Here is a 10,813-nt window from a genome sequence, read left to right as displayed (position 1 = left end):
CATGGCATCTCTCTGGGTTTTCTCTAAATTGCCCTTAGGTGTGAGATAGGCACCAAGCCCCTTTGACCCTGATGGATAAGTGGTAGAAGATGATTTGTTTTTACAAGAAATTTCTGTTTCCTCTAATATAATCAAAATAAAAAAAAAAAACTGTTTAGATTCAAGGATTTATCTTTTATGTAGTTTAATCTAAAGTATCTTAGCTTCTATTTATTAGGTACAGTGAAGTGTATGTTTTTTTGTTGTTTTTTTTTACAATTGATTGACTTTTTATTACAACGTATTTGTTGTAAGATACTATTAGACAATTGGGATAAAAATAAAAAGGAGTTATCAAATGGTGTCTGTTTGTGTCTTTTCAGCTGCTCCCATATTCAGGAGCTGCCACAGCAAGTCATTAGGATTCACTCACACACTGGGCAAAGATTTTTACACCAAGTGCTTTTCCTGACGCAATCAGGAGACAAATCTTAACATGAACAAAATAAGTTGTCCAAGCTAACCTAGTCAGATGTTAAAATGTAATTGCTCCCAAAAGCTTGTGAGCTATTTAGAAATGAAATAAAACGGATCGTCGTATTCCAATAATCTCTACTTAGTGCCGTTTGGCTAATTCACTTTGTAGCATTTTCAACCAGTAAAAGCTGAAGTGCAACGATCACAATTTTTAGCATCTAGTTGAATTCCATGAGTGCCAAGTCTTGTGGAAATGAAGCTTAAGAGTAAAATCAATCTAGAAGAGTCTAATCAGCTTCACCTGAACCACCTGTGATGTCCCTCCTTCAGCTCCAGCCAATCAGCTCAGGGGCCGCACCTTCTACAAAGCCAATCAACTTGCAAGATCCCCTTTGTTTAGCTCCTGGCCCAGCTTCTCTGTCCCGCACACAAGCAAACTTTCACCCACATCAACAACATCTCCTCCATCATTCTCAGTCCCATTCACCCCTCTGGCTTATTCCACCACCAGTGTTCAGGCCCAGGGGAAAGACTACTCTAATCCCTCTCTATGTTAGTCATTCAAGCGTACGTTGATTCACAGCATCAAAGTCTTCTGCTGGGGCCCGAGCTCTGTGAACCCCAGTCGGCCTTGGCAGATGGCCGTTCACACTGAGCTTGGTTCTGCTGGAGGTTTCTTCCTGTTAAAAGGGGGTTTTCCTCTCCACTCTCCCTACATGCATGCTCAGTGTGAGGGATTGCAGAGAGTCAATGAATCCTCACAATAAGCTGGATTTCCTTAGATACTGTTCATCAAAAAGCTAAAGTGGACTACTGATCCATCGTGGATTTGGCAGAAAGACTAGGTAAAGCCGCTTTAAATGCTGCAACAGAACGTTGAAAGAAAAGAAAAGGACACAGATAACATGCTCAGTTAAGATCAACTAACATATAACCAGGGGATCAGACACCAAGGCTTTTTTCAGATGATCTTTGAGTAAGACTCTGTCATGCATTCACAACAGTATTTTTTCCTTTCCTTCTCTTTTGTCTATTGGTGTGTATTTGGTTTTAAAGATACATTTTATGCAGTATTTCCTGCTAAGTACTGTGTGAAATGTAACCTTATGTAGTTTTGTTTACGCAACTGTGAAAAAAGTGCTGAGTAACTAAACATGCAATTTGTTTGAAAGGACAATATCAACAAACACATTGTAATGACCGTCTGTTGTAAATTTGAGTAATTTTAATGACCACTATCTACCATTGTAAGATTTTATCTTTTGAGTTGTTTCAACTATGGAGGTTACCTTTTCGCCCTAAACACAAATTTTGACCAAGTTTTCCTTTTACATAAGATTTTTAGATTTTGGGGGATTTCTTTCCAAAAACAGAAAGCATATTTTTCTCATTGAAATATTTTATGAGGCTCTTATAAATCAAAAAACGAGCTTTGCTCCCTGAACCATTGCATTAATGCCATTGCATTTTGTTCTCTTTCATGTTGAAATAGGCATACTAAGGTTTCCAATAAAACAAAAAAGCCCAAATTCATGTTTATAACGTAGCTGAAATGTGCACTCTTATCATATATATAGGAGATTTTTATTTCTTATATAATTTAACGATCATATTCCCAACCTCAGAAACACTGCTGAAAATAATCATCACAGGGTAGAAATCAGATCCTTTTGTCAACAGCAGAACAATGACTGAAATGTCAGTTTCTCTCAGAAAATTGCCTTGTGCCATGGCTTTCCACTCACTGTGGCAGCATGATTGTTGCTCTCCTGACAAACACCTCTAATTGGCTCATTTGTGGCACACGGTCATACACAAAGGTTTTCTTTTGAGGCCTGCTACAGTGGAGCTCTAGTGATTGGCAAAACCGTTCTGCAATTCTGTAAATTTCTGTTGGCAATGTCTGCTGGCAATGTTCTTTGCCATCTTCAAAAATATATATATTTTCTTTTATTTATATTTGTTGGGCCCTGCCATGGGAACCAACAAGCACTATAATACAGACAGAAAATAAAGCAGACTGATAACACAGAATTATAGAATATAGAACAGTATTAGGGTTACAGAATGCTTATAAATGCTCTAGAACTATTTCCCTATCCCAGTTATTAATATTAAAGCTAAATACATTGTTAAAGCTAGGACTGTAGATAGTATTGGTACTGCTGTGTTAATAGGCAGATCAATCAGTTCATGTTGGTTGTTGATCATTCTATTCAATCAGTGATGGCTGGGTTACCTTAAAAGCAAATTGACCAAAATTTTTTTGAGGTCTGGGTAAGGAAAATAATTTCTGTAAGACGACTTTATCTGAAATGAAGCCTAAACGAAAGTTCAATCTGGACAACTAATCAGTCTTATCTGGAGCCCCTGCTGATGTCCCACGTCCAGCTTTAGCCTATCTATGTTGGAATCGCACCTTCTCTGAAGCCAATCTTTCAAGATCCCCTTCGTTTAGCTTCTGGCCTAGCTTCCCTCCTGCACGCCAGCGCGCTTTCACCCACATGCACTCCATCTCTATCCTGGCTCCCAGTCCCACGCATCCTCATTCTACAACCCGTGTCCGGGCTGCGGGGAAGACTACTCTAATCTAATAGGTTTGTCATCCAAGCCAATGTCGTTTGAGAGCATTAAAATATTTTGACAAGGCCTGTGCGCCAACTTATTTGATTCTTGTCAATAAAACTTTCTTAATCGCAGCTTCTCTCTGTGTGAGGTTGTCCAGGTTGAACTGCTATGTGACTTCATCATTTTAGTTTTAGTTAGTTCTTACTATTAGCTTCAGTTTTATCTCTAATTATTCATTTTAAATGTATCTTTTTAGTATATGCTTTTCTTACTGTTTTATTCTTAATTATGAGTTATTTATTTTACTAGACTAAAGTGGTTCCTTGCTAAAGTATTTAAACTAAAAATTGAAGTATTTGGTTTAGAATTCAAAAAATCTTAAAATCTTTAATATATTACAACTTTGCTGTAAAGCACAGTCACCTATTAAACAACAAAAAATATGTCTATGGCCAATAAAACCCATTTACTTTGCATTATAACATTACAAAAATAATACATATCCTCATATCCAACTTTGGATCTATAAAAGCCAACTGTGATAGCCAAACTATGGCTATCACAGTTGGGTAATTGGGTAATTTTTATGCACTTTTTTCAGTCATTTCTTTAAGGGCACATTTTTACCTGCAGTAGTTTTATTGATTGTCTTAATGCATATGTTCTAATTAATTAATGTAATTCATTTTATTATTTTTATCCACTCAATTTTCATTTTGGTTTGATTCTTAATTTTTTTTTCAGTGTTTTCATAATCCATGAGAGTTTTGACTGCACCACCAGCTCCTACTGGAGAGGGAGGATTCTCTAGCTTCTTCATTTTGTTTCTTTATGTGTTCAGCTTATGAAATTGAATGTGTTTTGATTTCCTTCTTTGCTGTAGTTTATCTTAAAAATCTTAACTAAACTGTGATATTATTGGTGGACTGGAGCAGTGACAACAACCTGATCCTGAAAAAGGAGAAAAACGAAGGAGATCGTTGTTGACTCCAGGAAAAATGGCCTAACCACATCTCATCAGCAGCTCAGCTGTAGAGGTGGTCAACAGCACCAAATTCCTGGGGGTGCACATCACAGATAACTTCACCTGGACTGTAAACACCCCCTCACTGTTTAAAAGAGCACAAAAGAGCATGTACTTCCTGCAGAGGATGAGGAGAGCCCACCTGCCCCCACCCATCCTCATAACCTTCTACAGTAGCACCAAAGAGAGCGTATGGTGTGGAGACTCCGGCGCCGCAGACTGGAAGAACATGAAAAGAGTGTTGATAACAGCAGGGAAGATAAATCAGGGCTCCTCTTCACGCCATAAAAAAGACATTTCATGACCCCTCACACCCCCACCATAGACTGAAAAGGCTTTGCAGCATTCAGTGCAGGTCTAGCAGATTCCGAAATAGCTTTCTCCCCACTGCCATCAGATTGCTAAATGTTAAAACAATCTAAATCATGTGAGTCTCTGCATCAAACTGACCATATCAATGCAGGTTTTTTTTTTTTTTTTTTTTGCACCATGTTTTTTTTCTCTCACAATTTTTACATTTGATCACTGGTGCACTTTAAGAAATGGAAATATCATGAGAGCTGTACAAAACAAACTTTTGTTTTGTATATACTCTGTGTATATAAAATGACAAGCTTGTCTAAGTCTATTACTTGTAGATTGTTGTTCTATAGATTGCTGTAGATTACTGTTAGGTCAGTTATATTTTGTCTGTCCAGTTAGTTAACTTTTTAACATTTTTACCTTGGTTAAATTCTGATTCTTTGACCTTTTTTGTGGGCTCAGCATTTGTTTGGTCCCTTTCGTGCTGGTTAGTGGGGCCCTGGATGTATATAATGCTAGAATTTTGTCACATTTGTTGTTCACTCCCTGGTTTTAGCCTTTTAAATCAATTCTCTCTTCCCATTTAAGAGCTTTGCTGCTTTGATTCAACACTGCCATCCACTGGTGGGTTTTTGGACAGCTTTCTTTCTGCGAGCAATTTAGAAACAAAGCTGAGAAAATGTTTCTATAGCATAGTTGTTCTATGGGCTTTCACCTATTAAGGTGGTGCTATTGAGTGCAGCTCTGAACCCTAGTGCAGCCTCATGCGTTGACAGCCAAGGAACCTCAACACCCCTGCAGTGGCTATTATTAACAGTTGGAGCTCACAGTCAATTGCTGCTTTCCAGAAAGAGAGAGGAAATAAATTGGCTTTGTCTTGACATCTGTAGGATACAGGAAGTGTAAGATCAGACCAGTATATGGCAGAGTTGTGACTATTTTATTAAAAAACAGACTTTGGGGGGAGGTTATATTTATTTTATATCATAACTATAAAAGAAACATATACATATGCAAATATTTTGGTAATTAGTTGTGGTGTATGATATGTAGATGGAGAACTTCTATTCAAGTGACCTAATATTAAGTCAAGATTGTATTCAGTATGTATATGTGTGACTTCACCTATAAAGGTTGTTACTTTAAGACTTTACTAAGACCTATTGGCCAATATCTAATATTCATGACAGTTGCTGTTGTTGTCCTGTAAGCAAATACAACAAGAACATAAAGTAGTATTACAGGTAGGAGTACCCTTGAATGGCACTGTGAGAAATTTGTGCTGTTCTGATATTGCTGAGATTCTTTTTTTAATTTTCTAATTTAACCACATTCTTATGTTCTCCTTGACGTTTTGCTTTTAATACCATCCAGCCTAGACTTCTACAGCTTTTATGATTGAACCAGTTGATACTGGACCAGTTAAATGGCTGCTGGTTATATGTTTTTGGAGTTTGTGGCTATGCCTCCAACTAGCAGGTCTGCAGTACATATGTCCCTCAGGAAACCCTTCCTGTTCAACATGTACACTGCAGACTTCCCTAAACATCTCCTAAGGTTGCCACTACCAGAAGATCTCAGATGATTTTTCTGTAGTCAACTTTATTACAATAAAGACAGCTCAGAGTACAGGTTGGTGCCAACTGAAACAACTCCTGGTCAATGCAAAGATAACTAATGAGCTTATAGTGGATTTTTGCAAGTACTCCATAAGAGATGTTTTGACTCTTTGGTAGAGTATTATGACACGCACACACTTGCAAAAACTAGAAGATCAGTGCAAAATATTGTATTCACAATAGTAAATATACACAAGTACCCGTTGTACCAAGTCAAGCCCACTTATAATTTGTCTCCGCATCAGAGTTTGTGCTGCTACAAGATCCAGAATCTTTGTCAAACCTTAAATAAACCTCTCGAGCTCATGAAAGAAAAAGCTTCAGCATTCCCTCTATCTTTTTAGAAAGAGAACTTGACAGCTCATCAATCAGAGGCTCTCACTGTTTCTCACCTCTTGTTTGATTTTACTCTAGGGGCATAAAGGGAGTTCTGTTCATTGGCCCCTTAAAACACTGTATATATAAATGTGATGATTGCTGCATAATTACAATTCATATTTGATATTTATAATTAGAACAGCAAATACAGCATGATAATGTACATTTGATAGAGCCTTGAGAGGCTTGATGGTGCCTCTGTTAGCAGAGAGCACCTGCATTGTGGAACCCGTTAATGAAGTCGTTTTAGCATGACATTTAAGCCTTTTGTTTGCTTTAAAATGGATTTCCAGCTGAGCACTTTGTAGATGATGTGTGTTTTAAATAATTAAAATCGGCCATTATCCTGTTTTTTGTAAAAACTGAAAGTGATCCTTATGTTGCTGACAAGGAAAGTGTCTGTCTGCCTGCCCACCCGTCTATCCATCTGTCTACTGTATTTATCCTATATTAATGTGGGGCAATGGTGAAGTATTTTAATTGCACTTTTTTCAATTAATCGCATTACTATATTATATTCAAATATTGTTTAATGAACAAACAAATACAAAGGCAGAGCTACCTGTGACAATGTTTTGCTTTGCAAAAAGAAGACATTTGTCACTATGACAGCCTTATTTTCACAATACAGCTCTCAACTGGGTCCGGCCAGTGCTTCACACTCATTGCTCCGTATGAGGAACCAGACTTAAGTAAGGAAAAAGGTGTTCAACTATTGGAAAAAAATTATTAAACTTCAATAACTAAAATAATCAAAAACATGGATTTGGGCCCAAATAGAGTGAGGTCAAGAGAACAGCAACTTACTCAAACACTCAAAAAACAGACCTGCTGACAAAGAACAAAGGCTGCTTGAATAGGGGTGGTATAACCTAAACTTGCCACAGTACAACAAATAAAAAGGGAAAAAAAATCCATACACCCCTAAAAAATATAAAAAAAATGAAACAATTCTTAAACTTAGCAGAAATAATAGGTGAATAATAAAATGACAAAATAACTTAAAGGTATAGTGGAAGATGTTCTTTTTCTGGTTGGATCATCAAAATAAGTGCTCCTCCTAACTGTCAATCATTCTGGTGATATGTTTACTTAAGGCCGTCCTCTGTGGTTGTCTCCATTTTCACTTATCGGTGTTGAGTCTGACATAGTGGAAAAATTGCAAATCTTCTTTTGGAAAGTAAGCTTGTATGAGTGATGCAATCAGTAACTTAAACAGAGCGTGCACGAGGAGAAACTGGCTCATGTATGCTCCTGCATGTCGTTTAATAGTCTTTTCCTATCGGAAGCGAGTACAGGGTTGCGCATGTGCATTTTTTTGTAAGTGGAGAGGTTGGGTCTTTTCAAAAATTTGCAAATCCTCCACTACAGCTTTTAAAAAATTCCCACCTCAGTCCTTTAGAAAAGTGGTACATTCCTGGCTTCCACCTCCAGCTGATCTGCGTTTGCAGAACCTCAAAAAAAAAAAATAATAATAATAATAAGCAGAAAGACTATTCAGACATATATTACCTAAGGGGTGCACCCTGTTTCTCAGAAAATGAGGCTTTGTGATGGTCAAGAAACTGTTGCATCTCAGCAAGTAACAATGAAGGTTTCACACAACTTGTGAGTGTCCAAATACCTGAGCTATTCCTTTAAAAACCTACTGAGGTAAAAGCTCACTGTGTCGATAATGTTCTTCATTATATAAAGAGATCTTCTTTGTGAAATCATCTCCAAAAGGTCTGGGGTAGTTCTTAGAACAGAGCCGGCCTTCATTATTAACTAGTTTACATATGTCAAGCCCTTTGCAACAATGCTGTTGCCACAGGAAATTATGGGGGCAGAGATCACACTCTCCAGAACAGACTTATAGAAGATATGCAGAATCTTGCTCCAAACACTGTAGGACCTAATCTTCCTTAAGAAGTACTGTCTGCCTTGTCCTTTCTAGTAGAGGACTTCACAGGTGTGTCTTCAGTAATGTCTGTTTTCCACCAAGGTATGCTCCACCACCTCCACTTCTTCTTCCATGATTTTAATAGGATTCAACTTCTTCCTGTTTATTCTAAAATCTATGATCATCTCCCTTGTTTTGTTTACATTTAGACACATATTTTCCATACTATGCCACAAAGCTGTTCACCAGCTTCCTGTGCTAAGCTTTTTGTTCTTCTCTGATGCACCCAATGACTGCAGTCATCCAAGTATTTTTTGCAGCTGACAGGAGTCTGTATTGTACTAGAATAGGAGGAATATGGAGTTAAAGCGGAATAGTGAGAGTACCGGTGCTGCTGTTTTACTGACTACCTGATTAGACAGTTGATCCTTAAGTCTCACTAAATGGGGTCTGATTGTTTTTTTTGTGTGAGGACTTCATCTGAGTCAAGATAAATACAGGAGTGCTTGCTCAAGTTATCAGGCAAAGTCAATTTTTCTTAAAACTCTCTCCTGCAGCTTCAATGCAAAATAGTTAAGCAACAGCTGTGTTGATTCAATAATAACATATCAACATGCCAAGCCAGTAATCTTTTCAAATTAATGCAATAATAATGCATTAATGTGATACATTAAAGTAGGTATGGAGCCCTTTTTGGACTTGTTTTTAAGTTTCTTTGTAAGTTCTCAGTTACACTTTGATTTATGTTATTCTGTGTTTTCTTGATAATCGATTTCTTTTACATATTGTGTTATGTTTAAGCAGGGTTTCATTTTTTATGTTCCTGTCTGTTGCCCCATGTGCCAGTCTCCTTTCTCTTAGCTCCTTCTAGTCACCCCTGTCTACAACTGCACCCTCTCAGCTAATTAGTCTTCCCATTGGTTCTGTCTCCCATACTATATACACCTCCTGTTCAGTTACTCATTGCTGGACCCTCGTCATTCTTTTGGTTTATTCCTCTCTTGTGTCTCCTAGCTTTATTGATTCTTGAGTTTTCCTTGTCGATCAGTTCTGAACTTTGAATTTTGTATTTTTTATTTATTTTTATTTTTTTATTAAATCTGCAAAAAACCACCTGAGCGTCCGTCTCTGTATATGGGTCCTCTAAAAACCTCATGCAACAATAACAGTATTAATGCAGCTATTGATTCATGCTTTATTCAGTGTTTAACGTATTTTTTTCTTTAGTGCCTTAAAACCATATAGAAAAGTAGTTAGCGAGTCCCTTCTGTATGAATGGAGTGCACTAGCATGGAGCATGAGGAGATTGTGTTTCAAACCACCAAGTCAGTGTTTGGGCACACTTTACAATACCCCAGGGAGAAGACAGCTTGATATTAAGTCACCAATTTGCAATCGTTGTAAAATTAAATTGATACTGCAGCAATATGACAAATTCTTGGGTTCATTTAGTGTCACATAGCCCTGAGCTAAAGGAAGTGGAAAAGCTGTAGAAAGCACCTGAGCAGCATACTGACACAATGCAAAAAATGTCCTTCTAGCTCCTCAACAGCTAAAAAGATTGCTTTTTAGCATTGCTTACTGCCTTACAGAGGATTTATAACTATAGGCCTCAGTTGAAGGCAGTTCAAGACATTGTAAAGAAATAATGTAATGTATGCATAATGTATGCAGAATACCGAGACAATTTGAAAAGAAAAATTGCTATTTGAATTAAAAATAGTTTCTGATTGAAAATCATTTATGAATTTAATTGTGACCCTAAAAATCTGAATAATCAATTGACTCTAAAAGATAAAAAAAAAAAAATCTTTGCAGACTCAAGCCATCCATTTATCATCTGATTATTCTATAGTAGTTATCAATCAGTTGAACTACTAGTTGTACTTTTTCCAAGCTCTTCTAGTTTTTTTCACCTCAATATTAACATCTTTGCTTGGCTCTTAACTTAGACCAACTGAAAACTGTATTTTGCTTACTTAAGCTGAAACACAAATTACATTAAGTGCAGTCTGGAGGTGTGTGGTTCTTTATTGCTTGTCTTTAATAAGAAACCCAGTATATACCAGAATGTGTGGCAAGGGATTCCAACATCGACAGGTATTTTCCGATGTAAAGAGAATTGATTATTCATTGGAAATGCTTTCATGGTTGATTAATAGAAGCTAGAAAAAACTGTTGGTGGCAGCAGAAGTTCTGTCAATAAGACAAAACAGATAACAAGTTTAATTAACAGGCTACCCGACTGATCATCATTCCTAATGCATAACTAGAATAACAACAAATAGAGGTAAAAGTAGTTGCTGAGCATGGTGCTTTTTCTGCACTGTGTGTGAACAGCTGCCATGAGAGACAGAGGAAGAAGCTATTTATTTCATAATAGAATATAATGACACATTCTAGCTCTGATTAACAAAGAGAACTATCCACTCCTCTCTGGAAAAAGAGCTCCTTTATATTCAACTGTTTTTTTTTTTTTTTTTTTTACACAGATGATAATTTCAAAAGCAGACTTTTTGCAAGCTACTTTTCCACTCCATCAAGATTACAGAGATGTGTTTACAAGTACGCATAGACAAGTGC

Source organism: Cyprinodon tularosa, unplaced genomic scaffold (assembly GCF_016077235.1).
Source record: "Cyprinodon tularosa strain WSP-4 unplaced genomic scaffold, ASM1607723v1 ctg246, whole genome shotgun sequence".
Taxonomy (NCBI): Eukaryota; Metazoa; Chordata; class Actinopteri; order Cyprinodontiformes; family Cyprinodontidae; genus Cyprinodon; species Cyprinodon tularosa.
The sequence above is the reverse complement of the archived record's forward strand: the minus strand, read 5'-3'. Positions refer to the sequence as shown.